A 14503-nucleotide genomic window follows, 5' to 3' on the forward strand; every position below is an offset into this window, starting at 1 on the left:
GTTGCAAGCTTACAAAACGGAACTGATCCAGCACAGGATAGTCCTCAATTATATCACAGCGGTGACAGGCGGGTACTGCGTCACTTTGGCAACTCAGTATGGTGTGAAGTGCTGCACGTATATTACAAACAGCACTGACGACCCAACCGAGGTCAAAGATCAAAAGATGGACGATATCTTGCAGTTGAAGTGGGAGTTCCGAAGGAGACACAACCGTACCCTTACTGCTGTGAGTAATGAACTGACCGGCTGGGTCTCATGGTTGAACCCACGCAATTGGTTCTCAGGTTTAGGAGAATGGGCTCAAAATGTTATCGTGAATGTAGGAAAGTTTCTCCTTTGTATCCTGGGAGTTGTCATAATGATTGGTTTGATATTTAGGTGTGTTCGAGTTTTAATGCGGCGCAAGCACGGTACCAAAGTGATGAGTTTAAGGAGCGGGGGCATTGTTACAACAACTGATTTAATTTATGACCCATCAATAGAGACAATGTTGTGATAAGACGTGATTCCACGGCCCGTTTCTTTCACCCGTTTCTCCTTTGTTTTCCCTTAGCAAAAATACACCCATCCAGAAAAGACTTTGATGAACACTCTCAGCAAAAATACACCCATCCAGAAAAGACTTTGATGAACACTCTCAGCAAAAATACAACAAAAGGGAGAGAAGAAGACTCTTTTGTGGGTGCACTCTTGTATGTTTAAGAGGTCTCAGAAGAGACAATAAGTAAAGATTATAAATGAATTTTTAAATATAACTTTTATTAACAATAATTGATAAAATAGTAGAGTTTACTGTCAAAAATTGGAGGTAGGGGTGGGGGGAAGGGTGGGGGGGAGTTGGGGAAAAGAAAGGGGGAACACAGAACGAATTAATTACAGTGTAAATACTGAATATTGTTCTGGAATGCCTGGGTGCGATAATAACAGCTGGAAACCCTGAAAATTGAAGCGTTTTTATTCTCTCATGAGCGATGATGAGGAGACAGATGGGATGATTAAAGATGGAATGAGCAAGATGAATCTGCTGTCAGTGTTAGACGCTGAGCAAAACCGTCCAGGAATTTCTACTAAACTGAGTATTCCTCGAGAGTCTCCCACTCGAGTACTGACCCAGCCCTACACTGCTTAGCTTCCAAGATCGGAAGGATTCGGGCGTTACCAGTGTGGTATGATAGTAGAAAAAATATTAGATATCGAGGGCTCGAGAATCACTGATGAGAGTTCACGAAAATGGAGAAATAAAAGAAAAGACAAGAGAATGAGTGGAGGAGGAAAATAGGGGATCTGCTGCCACCGTTAGACCGGGATAATTACCCCTGAATCAGTGGTGAGAGTCCTGAAGATAGTATAAAGTGAGGAAAAGGTAAAGATAGTATAAAGTGAGCAAAAATACACCCATCCAGAAAAGACTTTGATGAACACTCTCAGCAAAAATACACCCATCCGGACAAGACTTCGATCAACACCCAAGAATGATTGCACAAATGTTATGTGATTGTATTTGTGATACGTGTCTTATCTTCATCTCTACAACTTTCAGGTAGTGACACACATAGTCGACAGGTGATATTCACATACTAGCATTCACATGTGTTCCCCCTCCATGTATCATCAACTAAATGTGCACCCCATTTTGTTGGAACAAGAAGCTGAAAAGAGCTCGGTAGTGTTTGTTGGCCCACTTACAGACCCTTAATACGGGATAAGAAGGATTTAATGTATACTTCGCAATACCTCGAAGCTTATCTAGAACATGTACGGCACGATGATACATGCCCCTCAGACATGGATCTCATACATACATACATACATACATACATGCTTTTACTTTTTCACTAGGTCATACATTTCCCACCTACACCTCTCCTCCTACCATCCAACCATCTATGGATAATGTATTGTATATTTTTATCCGATCATCTGTAGATATTGTATTGTATATTTTTCTGTTTAATGTTTAGATAGTGGCAGCTATTGTTGACTTCCAAAGGGTGGACTGTCAAAGTCGAAAAATATTGTAATGCATATACCCTGCACTAACCCCATGCACATGCCCGCTGCGCGTGCACTCAGTCTGCCGTGCGTGCACATATCCGCAATTTGCGTAAAGTAGCTTTCCACGGCCATGCGCCTTAGCGCGTGGTATGCGCATTTACGGTAGAGTTTGTGAACGCATAGAGGGTTATTAGAACATTACATATTTAACCCAAATAGTGTACATTTTAGATATAGTTCCCCTACACCACATCAGCGAGTATCAACAGTTTAAACAGTTCCAGGACTAAGGGATTCGCCTTTGCATGATAGGACGGGTCAGACTCAGGTTAGAAGGTGATGTCTAGTATCCAGCTGTAGGGTATTTTAAGAGTAACATTCCGGTGTTAGTTAGAGAAAGATCGCATGTTCCTGCGTATAGTTATGTACAGAAGTAGAATATAGATATTAACTGTATTTACTGTATATTATGTATGCGGCGGGAATCCAGTGGATACCACCCACAAGAGCAGTTAGAGAAAGACATCGCCCCCCTTTTCAAATCAACCTATGACCTCTCCTGTAATATAGAGACGCACCTCTGTGTCCAATGGACAATGAGATTACAGTGACCATTGTATTGTGTATGTAAGTTGTGTATAAAAAGCCCGTTGTTACCTGGCCGGTCAGAAGACTCTGAACGCTATCTGTATGACGAGCGGAGGACCGGCCGGGTTGCGCTTGCGAACATTCTCACGTATGTACATTCTCTGTAGCCATTATTCTATTTAGATTTATCTTGTTAGCCAGTAGTGTATAATTTGTACTGTTTACCTTATTGGAATAATCCACGGTGGCCTTAGAACCCTGTGGTTTCAACTACAAACCGGTGTTGTGTCCTCACTTTCCTGCAAGGGTTTAAAGTGTCTTTTAACTGTAAAAGGTTTATAAGTATTGATAAGGTGTACGCACTGCGGGTACTAGATACCATCAGCGCTACTTAAGGTTTAAGGTATAACATTGTTGCAGTACTTTGCTGCCAAGGGTTTAAAGTGTAAATCATATCATTGCATTGTATCACTAACAAGGTTTAAAGGTTATCAGTTCTGTGTGCGAGCGCTGTGCGTACTCTGTACACTCAGCGCGGCGTGTGTACGCCAAGTATGTACCACGTACGGGACTCTGTACGCAAATAGCGTACAGAGTGCGTAGCACGTGTATTCAGTCTAGCGGCCATAGCGGCTCCACGGTAAAAGTGTATCTAGGGGTATAGCTTTGCGGTTTAAGATAATATCGACATTATCAACATTGAGGACCAGTTAGGATACAGCACCTCAGTTCAGGAAGGAAGGTTGATATAGTGGCTTTTGCATCCAGCACACTCTGAAATTAGTTACTTGTTTGTCCAGATGGTTTAATCCAAACTATTACAAGTTCTGATAGTTGATCGTAATGGGTTTATGAAAAAACCCACAAAGAAAAAAAAGCCACATGAAAAAAAAAACATATAGAGAAAAGGCCACAAGGAAATTGCATTATGAAAAATTATTTTTCCCGTGTGCAGTTTTCTTGTGGGCTTCTTGCATGTGCGTTCTTTTCTGGTTACCATTTTCTGATATATGATGAGCCTTTCTTTATGACATTTATGACAGTGTGGGGTATTTTGCATGTGGGTTTTTCTCTGGTTACCGATTGTAACACATGCAGCTGGTCCCAAGGATATTTCAAAATAAACCAATTAGTCAAATCCTAAAACTACAAAAGCACATCTTGTCCAGTGTGTTAAGAAAACTCCCATCAAGGAAGTTTATCAGTTGTGAAATTATAGATTTTTCTGTGTTTTCATCTTTGTATACTTATTTTGGGTAATAATTTAATAATCGTTTAAGTGGTATGCGTTTGGCATCTCGGCAGTATGAATGCCAATGATCATATGACCGACACCATAATCCCGATACCAGCACCAGAACAACAACCGCTGGAATGCCAAAGGTGAATATCGGGGTTAGGCACTAGGGTGGGTTAGGGTTAAGCACTATGGTGGTGGTTAGCCATAGCTGCCACCTCTCAAGAGTTAGTCCTAGCTGTCACCTCCTAAGGGTTAGTGTAGGGGGCAGGAGAGGGGTAAAATACTTACCCCAGTCCTGTGTCAGGATCCTCATTGTCTGGATGCCGTAGTAAGTCTTGTGACCCTCACAAAATGGCAAATGTTTAGTAGACAGTGATAGCGCTGAGGCTGTAAAGCTTTTTCCCCATCATTCTGTACATTCAAGCGGACTTACCTGTGTCAGGTATTGTCCTGCCTTCCAGGATAAGACAATGAGTGTTATGCATTAACCATGTTTTTTTTAACAAAAGATAGAATATAAAAATGTTGCCTAATTAAAATCAATATGCTCAGTACTACCATTTTTAGGAATAACTCCTGATACTCAAAATGGGACATCTACCAGAAATTAGCATTTGAATACTCAGAAAAGTCTGTTGCTGCTGCTGTTTGGCAGGTATGCTGTGAATAACTGAACTTCTTTAGCAACGTCAAGGTGGAAAAGCAACATGGGTTCCACTGACTTTTTCCATGGTTATCTGTGAAATGGTAATAAGAATGGAACATCTGAGTCTTTAACTGCTGATTTCAGGCAGAAGTCCTATTTTATGGTTCAGAAGATATACTGTACCAATATAGTCCAGTACCCAGTGTTATGATTCCAGCACTCTGGTCTGAGGTGGTCCTATTGCAAGGACCGGAGCACTGGAACGGAATGCTGGGGAAGGGAGCGGGAATAGAAAGTAGCCCCTGGCGCCCTAACTCCGTTGTCTCGCCCGTGTTGTCAGAAATCCCCTGCGAGACTATGGTTGCTTGAGCCCATGGCAGCCGCGTTTGAAGGGCGGATTATGTCTGCCCAACTCCGATGCCCCCTCAGGTCTTAATGGGAGACAAAGGGAAATCCGAGACAGGGTGATAACAAGGGGCCCTCTGACTAAACAACCAGGCCAGGGGCTACAAGCTAACTGACTAAACCTGAGGTATGTGCGGTAACCCGCCAGGGAAAAGGACAACCAAAATCCACTAGTCCGTACTCCTACCCAGCACCGCTGGATACCAGAGTGGATCTGTGGGAGCGGAATCCTCCGCAAAAGCTCCGAAACACAAATAATAAATGACAAATAATAAAGCGGCCCAAGCCGCAACACACGGCTACGCCGTGACTCACGAACACCACTGGATGTTCAAAAGGTGCTCAGTCAGGACTCCAGGAACAGATGACGACTTCCGAGTTCAGGACAACTGAGAACAGGAACGACCGGATACAGCAGGACTGGAAACACTCACAGCAAACAGATTCAGCATGCAGGAAGCTATTACCGGCGTCTGTGAGAAGCCCAGGAAGTGTATTTAACAGGGAGTCCTCCAATCAGCTGTTTGGAGGCTGATTGGATTAGATGCCATACAGCTGCCAAGCTGCATGGCCAGGAAAACAGATATCTATTAATTAAATTGAACCCAGCAACGGGGAAACGCAGTCCGTAAGTGGCGTCCCCGTTGCTAGGGTCCGTGCGGCTCCGTGCGCCCGGCGTCTAGCGTTGCCAGGGAGCCGGCGGCTGTACGCGCACGGCGTCCCTGGTTGCTAGGCGCCGGGCCGCACCGACGAGCGGACCCCGGCGCCTAACAGTACCCCCCCCTTGAGGAGGGGTCAAGGAACCCCTAAAGCCAGGTTTCCGAGGAAATTCCCGAAAAAATGCCCTCTTGAGCCTCGGGGCATGGAGATCCTTATCCAGGACCCAAGACCTTTCCTCTGGACCATAGCCTCTCCAGTGCACCAGAAAATAAAGCCGACCCCGGGACAATTTGGAATCGAGAACCTTCTCCACCAAGAACTCCTGATGACCCTGTACATCTACTGGTGATTTCCCCTGAGAGATCTTCCGAGGAAATCTACTGGAAGAAACGTATGGTTTCAACAAGGAGCAATGGAACGTATTTCCGATCCGGAGAGCTCTTGGTAAACGTAACCGGAAAGCAACTGGATTGATTTTTTTAATAATATGAAATGGTCCAATAAATTTGGGGCCCAATCTAGCTGAGGTTTGTCGAAGTTTAATGTTACGAGTCGACAACCATACCCTATCTCCCACCTTAAAAGTGCAAGGCCGCCGGAGCCTGTCAGAAAAAATTTTCTCTCGAAATGCCGCTTTTCTGAGAGCAAGGTGCACTTTTCTCCAAATGAGTCTGAGATGAGAGGTTAAGGTTAGCGAGGAGACAGAGGAATGTTGAAAAAAAGAATTAGCTCTGGGGTGAAAACCAAAAACTGAAAAGAATGGAGACACATTAGTGGAGGAATGACAAGAATTGTTGTAAGCAAACTCCGCCAAAGGAAGAAACTCGGACCAATCATTCTGGAGTTTGGCTGAGTACAAACGCAAATACTGTTTTAATGATTGATTAACTCGCTCGGTCTGCCCGTTGGATTGGGGATGGTAGCCGGACGTTAAAGACAATTTCATCTTTAATGAGGCACAAAAAGACTTCCAAAATTGTGCAATGAATTGTGGACCCCGATCAGAAACAATATCAGTGGGTAACCCATGAAGTCTGAAAACATGGCGGAGAAACAAAACTGCCAATTCCTGGGCAGATGGCAGTCGGGGAAGAGCAATGAAATGGGCCATCTTGCTAAAACGGTCCACTACCACCCATATGACTCGGAATCCGGCTGACAGAGGGAGGTCTACCACAAAATCCATGGAAATATGAGACCATGGCCTGAGAGGAACATTTAAGGGCATAAGTTGCCCGATGGGTAAGGAACGGGGAACTTTATGCTGTGCACAGACCTGACAAGAAAAAACAAACTCCTTAATGTCTTTAGAAAGACCAGGCCACCATACTGAGCGGGAGACTAATTCCAAAGTCTTAGAGGTCCCCGGATGCCCGGCAACTTTGCTATCATGAAACTCAGTCAAAACAGTAGCTCTCAAAAACTCAGGGACATAAAGACGACCAGCAGGAGTATTTCCAGGAGCTTGATGTTGAAGCTGCTTTAACTGGGTAAATAAATCTTGTGTGAGGCCTGCCCAAATGACTGAAGACGGAAGTATGGGAGTAACAGGACTGTTATTATGAACTGGAAGAAAACTGCGTGACAGGGCATCCGCCTTGGTATTCTTGGAACCTGGCCTGAAGGTGATAATAAACTTGAAACGAGTAAAAAATAAAGCCCAACGAGCCTGCCGGGCATTCAGCCGTTTAGCTGATTCGATGTACTGAAGATTTTTGTGGTCAGTCAATACTGAAATGGTATGTGTTGCTCCCTCAAGCCAATGCCTCCACTCCTCGAAAGCCCATTTAATAGCCAGTAACTCCCGGTTACCAACATCGTAGTTGGATTCAGCGGAAGAGAATTTCCTGGACATAAAGGCACAAGGATGTAATTCTAGAGAGTCCGGATCCTTCTGAGATAGGATAGCCCCCACTCCAACCTCCAAGGCATCAACCTCAACAATGAAGGGCAATTCTGGGTTGGGATGTCTGAGGACTGGGGCTGAGACAAAAGCTTGTTTCAAGGCCTGAAATGATAACTCAGCTTCACGTGACCAGTTGGTAGGATCCGCTCCCTTCCTAGTCAGTGCCACAATGGGAGCAACCAGGTCGGAAAAAGAATGAATAAATCTTCTATAATAATTCGCAAACCCTAAAAAGCGCTGAATTGCTTTTAAGTTGGTGGGTTGCGCCCAACTAAGGATGGCTTGGAGCTTCTTTGGTTCCATACAGAATCCCAGAGGGGAAATAATGTACCCTAAAAAGGATACCTCCGTGACATGAAACTCACACTTCTCCAGCTTGGCATAAAGGTGATTTTCACGTAATTTTTGAAGAACCTGACGCACCTGGGTAACATGTTGTTCTATAGAGTCAGAATAGATCAGGATATCGTCTAAGTAAACGACCACGAATCTTCCAAGAAAATCACGGAGCACATCGTTAATGAGATCCTGGAAAACTGCCGGAGCGTTAGACAAGCCGAACGGCATCACCAGATACTCGTAGTGACCCGACTGAGTACTGAACGCCGTTTTCCACTCATCTCCCGACTTGATTCGGATGAGGTTATACGCTCCCCTCAGGTCAATCTTAGAAAAAATAACAGCCGAACGCAGCTGATCAAAGAGGACAGAAATCAGCGGCAGAGGGTAAGTATTTTTAATTGAGATCTTATTCAGAGCTCTAAAGTCAATGCAAGGTCTGAGTGATCCATCTTTCTTCTCCACAAAGAAGAAGCCTGCACTTAAAGGGGATTTAGATGGCCTGATAAATCCTTTCCCTAGGCTCTCCTTAACATACTCATTCATGGCCGCAGTTTCTGGTCCGGACAATGCATATAACCTTCCCTTTGGCAATGTGGCACCAGGAATTAGCTCAATAGCACAATCATAAGGCCGATGGGGAGGCAGAATGTCCGCATTGCCCTTGGAAAATACATCAACAAAGTCCTGGTATTCCACGGGAATGGGTTCAGGAATGGCAGCAGCTATTCTGACGGGAAACGTAATACATTCCTTATTACAGATGGTACCCCATTGTGAGATCTCCCCCGACTGCCAATCAATGATGGGATTATGAAAGGCCAGCCAAGGGTGACCCAGAACCACTGGAACTGCTGGGCAATGGGTAAGGAAAAACTCAATCTTTTCGGAATGAAGAGCTCCTACCGTAAGTAGTACAGGGGGTGTACAGAGGGAAATAACCCCATTGGACAAGGGACTCCCATCTAAACCATGCATGGTGATACACCTACCCAAGGTTAACTGAGGAATACCTAAGGCCTTGGCCCACGTTAAGTCCATAAAGTTCCCTGCAGCTCCACTGTCAACAAAAGCCGACACCGAAGAACTGAGGCTGCCAAAGGAAACTTTAGCTGGGACTAACAGGGAGTTACTCGAGGAGATAAGCTGCAGACCAAAGTGAACCCCCTCACAATTCACTTGGTCGAGGCGTTTCCCGACTTGTTCGGACAATTACGGGCAAAATGTCCCTTACCCCCACAGTACAAACAAAGACCAGAGTTTTGCCTTCTGGCTCTTTCTTCTGGAGACAGCCTGGAGAGACCCATCTGCATGGGCTCCTCTATGTCTTCAGGAATGGAAAATACACAAGGAGTAGACCTGACAGGTGCTCCTTTTTCAGCCCTCCGCTCTCTGAGACGACGATCAATCTTAATAGAAAGCTCCATGAGTTTATCGAGCGTCTCAGGAGCGGGATACTGAAGGAGACTGTCTTTTATAGACTCAGATAAGCCGAGGCGAAACTGACTGCGCAGAGCTGGGTCATTCCAGCCACAGTCGTTCGACCAACGGCGAAACTCTGTACAATAAACCTCTGCAGGATCTCTACCTTGTCTGAGAGCGCGTAACTGACTCTCGGCGGATGCCTCCCTATCAGGGTCATCATACAAAAGCCCTAAAGACCCCAGAAAGGCGTCTACTGACAGCAATGCCGGATCCTCTGCTTTTAAACCAAAAGCCCAGGTCTGGGGATCCCCCTGGAGCAAAGAAATAATAATTCCGACCCGCTGAGATTCAGTACCTGAGGAGATTGGTCTTAAACGAAAATAAAGTTTACAGGACTCTTTAAAATTAAAAAAACTGCTTCCTATCACCAGAAAAACGGTCAGGCAAGTGCATTTTTGGTTCAGGGACTTCACCCGAAGGGAAAGATCCTGAACCATTTGAGTAAGTTCTTGAATCTGGCTAACTAGAAGCTGGCCAGGATTTGGCCCTAAACCAGTGGGATTCATGGGGCCGACAATTCTTACAAAACTGAATAAGGGAAAAAATCAAACCCTGTTTAATTTTAAGTTTTGGTTTGGCCGGTAATAATGTTATGATTCCAGCACTCTGGTCTGAGGTGGTCCTATTGCAAGGACCGGAGCACTGGAACGGAATGCTGGGGAAGGGAGCGGGAATAGAAAGTAGCCCCTGGCGCCCTAACTCCGTTGTCTCGCCCGTGTTGTCAGAAATCCCCTGCGAGACTATGGTTGCTTGAGCCCATGGCAGCCGCGTTTGAAGGGCGGATTATGTCTGCCCAACTCCGATGCCCCCTCAGGTCTTAATGGAAGACAAAGGGAAATCCGAGACAGGGTGATAACAAGGGGCCCTCTGACTAAACAACCAGGCCAGGGGCTACAAGCTAACTGACTAAACCTGAGGTATGTGCGGTAACCCGCCAGGGAAAAGGACAACCAAAATCCACTAGTCCGTACTCCTACCCAGCACCGCTGGATACCAGAGTGGATCTGTGGGAGCGGAATCCTCCGCAAAAGCTCCGAAACACAAATAATAAATGACAAATAATAAAGCGGCCCAAGCCGCAACACACGGCTACGCCGTGACTCACGAACACCACTGGATGTTCAAAAGGTGCTCAGTCAGGACTCCAGGAACAGATGACGACTTCCGAGTTCAGGACAACTGAGAACAGGAACGACCGGATACAGCAGGACTGGAAACACTCACAGCAAACAGATTCAGCATGCAGGAAGCTATTACCGGCGTCTGTGAGAAGCCCAGGAAGTGTATTTAACAGGGAGTCCTCCAATCAGCTGTTTGGAGGCTGATTGGATTAGATGCCATACAGCTGCCAAGCTGCATGGCCAGGAAAACAGATATCTATTAATTAAATTGAACCCAGCAACGGGGAAACGCAGTCCGTAAGTGGCGTCCCCGTTGCTAGGGTCCGTGCGGCTCCGTGCGCCCGGCGTCTAGCGTTGCCAGGGAGCCGGCGGCTGTACGCGCACGGCGTCCCTGGTTGCTAGGCGCCGGGCCGCACCGACGAGCGGACCCCGGCGCCTAACACCCAGCTTGAGGATTTTAATAAGGCATAATACTTTTTGCCTAATTATTAATTATAGTTAACACTTAACTGAACAACTTTGACAAAAACAACCACAATAAAAGACACTTATATATTGTGTACAAATAACATTTTCAGAATTTTGTTGTTGTTTGTAGTTACACCAACATACTGTACTTGACTGATCAGCATATGGTGCAGATGTTATCTGCATAAGGACTAGATGTCATCCGATTAGATCCAATTCTTGGTGTAATACTGTTTTTAAAAATATAGTTTTATTGTTTCTTTTAAGAAAATAATTTTGTTTAGGTTAATAGACACCAGAGGCGGATTGGCCATAGGGTTTACAGGGAAGATTCCCGGTGGGCCGACGCAACCGTGGGGCCTGTTTTGTTTGAGGACATGTGGTCCTTTTTATAGACATAATGAATAAGATGCAAAATAATTTGCATATATGAAAATTACTTTGCCACTTAGCCTGTGATTGCAGATGATCTAGTGTATGCTCTGTCTGCCTGCTTGGCTGACATATAAGATTGAGTGAATAGTGATTGGGATATGGTTGGTGTAATAAGCAAGAAAATATCTTTCTTAAGAATGATATAGTTTCCTAAATTCTGAAGGTGTATCATATAATGTGCTCATAATATTTAATTTTATTTTTAACTTCCCCCTTGATGCTGGACATGCCCACTATCTGGAAAGTCTTGGGGGGAGGGTGCTGCTGCCATGGCCCATGACTAGACCTTACACCTCTGGTGCTGCCCATGTGGGGTCACTAGTACAAATTTTTCCAGGGCCGCTTTTTGTTCCCAATCCGCCCCTGATAGACACATTTGTAAAGAATAAAGGTATGTACAGACATTTCCGATAAAGTACTGTAAACAATGTCGCTCATTTTGCCCTTCTGAGCGGCATCGTTTACAATATTAACTAGTGTATATATACTGCCCAATGACGAGCAATGCATTTGCATAATGCTCAGTGTGTACGCACTGCCGACAACCGCCCCGGCAGGGAAGGGAACACACTAGGCGACGTCGCTTATAGAGCACATCGCCTAGTGTGTACCCACCTTAACGCCACCCAAACCTAAAAAGAAGTAAAAAAAATTGTTGTGCTGCTCAAGGAGTAGGGTCAAAAAAATAAGAAACTTTTAATTACCTCTGATGTGCTGTGCAGAGGATCAGTCAGGATCTGCCACGGTCCTACTGTCTCTCACCTAAGAATGCCAAATTGATTTCTCACAAATGTTTAAAATGCCCGCTCTAATATATATTGTAAATGCCTGCACCTCTTATTACCATATCCCATGAATGTGCGCTATATATCGCAAAACACTGCATCCCATAAGAGAAAAACAATACACCCACACATTATCTGAGTTCCAAAGCTCAATGATGTATATATTTGTTATTAAAGAGGATATGGATTCAATATATATTACAAAGTACAGTATAGCTATAGTTACATGGTTACACTCACACAGTAAGCAGTTAAAACATATAGTTACATACAGTTACATGCCATTACATACAGTTTCAGTTACAGGCCAGCGATACAATTACCTTTCCCTCCAATGCATCTTATGTCTCCCTCTCTCTGTAAATAAATACAGGAACTGAACTGGCAGCAAGTCCATCATCCTCTGAGACCAAAAAGCCACTGAGCTCCTGTGTGATCAATAAGTGTTATCTAGTTTATGGGGGAGGGGTTCACGATGAGTCACCAGTTTCTTTGTATATGCTGAACAGGTTCAGCCTTGGGGGCGTCCAAAGGGGCTGGCCTGAGCTTCCTGTTTGGAATATCTATTGTTCTAATAAAAGTGATTTTAGCTTTCATACATTCAATCATAACTATCTGTCACAATGTCCTACAACTTAATAACAAGTATCAAATGAATCCACACATTAATCTGGTCGTTTCAATAGTAAACATGACTGGTCTATCTTGTTTCGTTCAAATAATACACATACATGACACCACTTCATTACATATAATTTAAAAATTACCATGATGTCCGACGCTTGATATTATTATAATCATGTACTGCATGAAATAAGTGTCGAATCCATCTCTGTGGCATGTCCTTGTAAATGCGTGTGTTACCATATTTTGCTGTGCTCGCTGCGTGTATTTGCAAGTATAGCGACTCATATGTGTGTAGTCTGTATGTTCGCTTTATGTAATATTTTTTTGACTTCAACAGTCCACCCTTTGGCAGTAGACAATTACTGCCATCAATTATTAACATAAGAAAAAAAAATATTTCATACCATAATCGGTGACCTAGACACAAGTATGTATGCATTTCGCAAATCAGACACTTGACTATATTTGGGGAAGACAGGGAGGAGGACGAGACATCCTCTATATGCACTCGGCGTTCACGGGACCACTGGTTGGATGTGGGACAACATTCAACCTATAGAGTATGCTGGGACAGTGCTTTGGCCTAAAATGTCTGATTTGCGACGAACATTTCACACATACATGTACCTCTGTCTTTGTACACTGATGTTTGGATTCGATTGAGGTTCTGCTGGGTAGATGAAGAAGACACAAACAAATCGTGACAGTGACATATAAAATTTTCATGATCTACATATTCCTATAATTTTCTGAACATTGTTTCCATTTCTGGAACGTATGCTAGGTCTGTTTAATCATTGAACAAGGGTTAGAAGTAGTGTCCTTCCTAAATAACATAAACCTTCGGAGTTCGGGGAGAGCCACTCATAAACCTTTCTTCCACATATATTAATGAGCTCTTTATCTGCAATGTGTGAATAGCCATTGTCTGATTGTTCCTGATTACCTCTGAACTCCATAACTACTAGAACTTTGATTTTTCTCTGATGTTAACAAACGGATCGTCTAATCCTGGGATCCTATAAGGAAATCACTCCTTCCTACAGAACCAGTTCCAGTCCCACACTCGACTCCTCATAAAAAAACCTCACAAAAATAGAATATCCTGAAAGAAAATGTTTGTCAGCGGGAAAGAGAGAATAGAGAAATAGAACAAAACAACTCTTGTTCATAACAAATCAATTACAATGACTGGTCTTTCTGCAGTCCTTTAGTACGCTCAGGTAGTGTTCAACAGTGCCACCTCTCAGTCTTCACGGAACAGAGTCTCTGGTGATACTTTTGCGATCTCTTTGCCTTGCTCTTTGAAAACACAGTTCACTTGGAACACACAATACAAGAATTATACACAAATTGCGCTTCAACACTGGATAAATGGAATACTTCAGACCAGTTTGTTTCCCAAAAATCTTAAAGTCTCTAATCGATGTCTCCAGGAATTTTCTCCAACAAGATAGTACATAGAGGAAGAAAAACAAAAGAAAATTTCCAATGTGTGGTAATTTCTTAAGATGTAACAGGAATCATACAGAGGGACTATGGGATATAGAGTTTCCCCTCCTTAGTGTCTTTGTAAGATGTTCTGGGACCACCCGGAAAGTGTGTCAGTCATAAACACAGAATGCTCACTTTCTTGCTTACTTCAACATACGTATGTGCACTCCTATAAAGGTATCTTTAGGATTTTCAAGAAAAACTTCACTCCAGAGGGTTCCTAATTTACCAGGTTATTCTCCGGCATATGGGACATGGGAGGAAAAGCAAAGAGAGAAAATCCAATGTGTAGTGGTTCTCTATAAC

General features: G+C 43.9%; 1 pseudogene; it reads right to left on the reverse strand.

Annotated features, from left to right (window-relative positions):
* Positions 1 to 1064: 1064 nt before the first annotated feature.
* On the reverse strand, positions 1065 to 1183 carry LOC134945965 (5S ribosomal RNA; annotated as a pseudogene).
* Between the last annotated feature and the right edge of the window lie 13320 nt (positions 1184 to 14503).

Source organism: Pseudophryne corroboree, chromosome 7, assembly GCF_028390025.1.
Source record: "Pseudophryne corroboree isolate aPseCor3 chromosome 7, aPseCor3.hap2, whole genome shotgun sequence".
Taxonomy (NCBI): Eukaryota; Metazoa; Chordata; class Amphibia; order Anura; family Myobatrachidae; genus Pseudophryne; species Pseudophryne corroboree.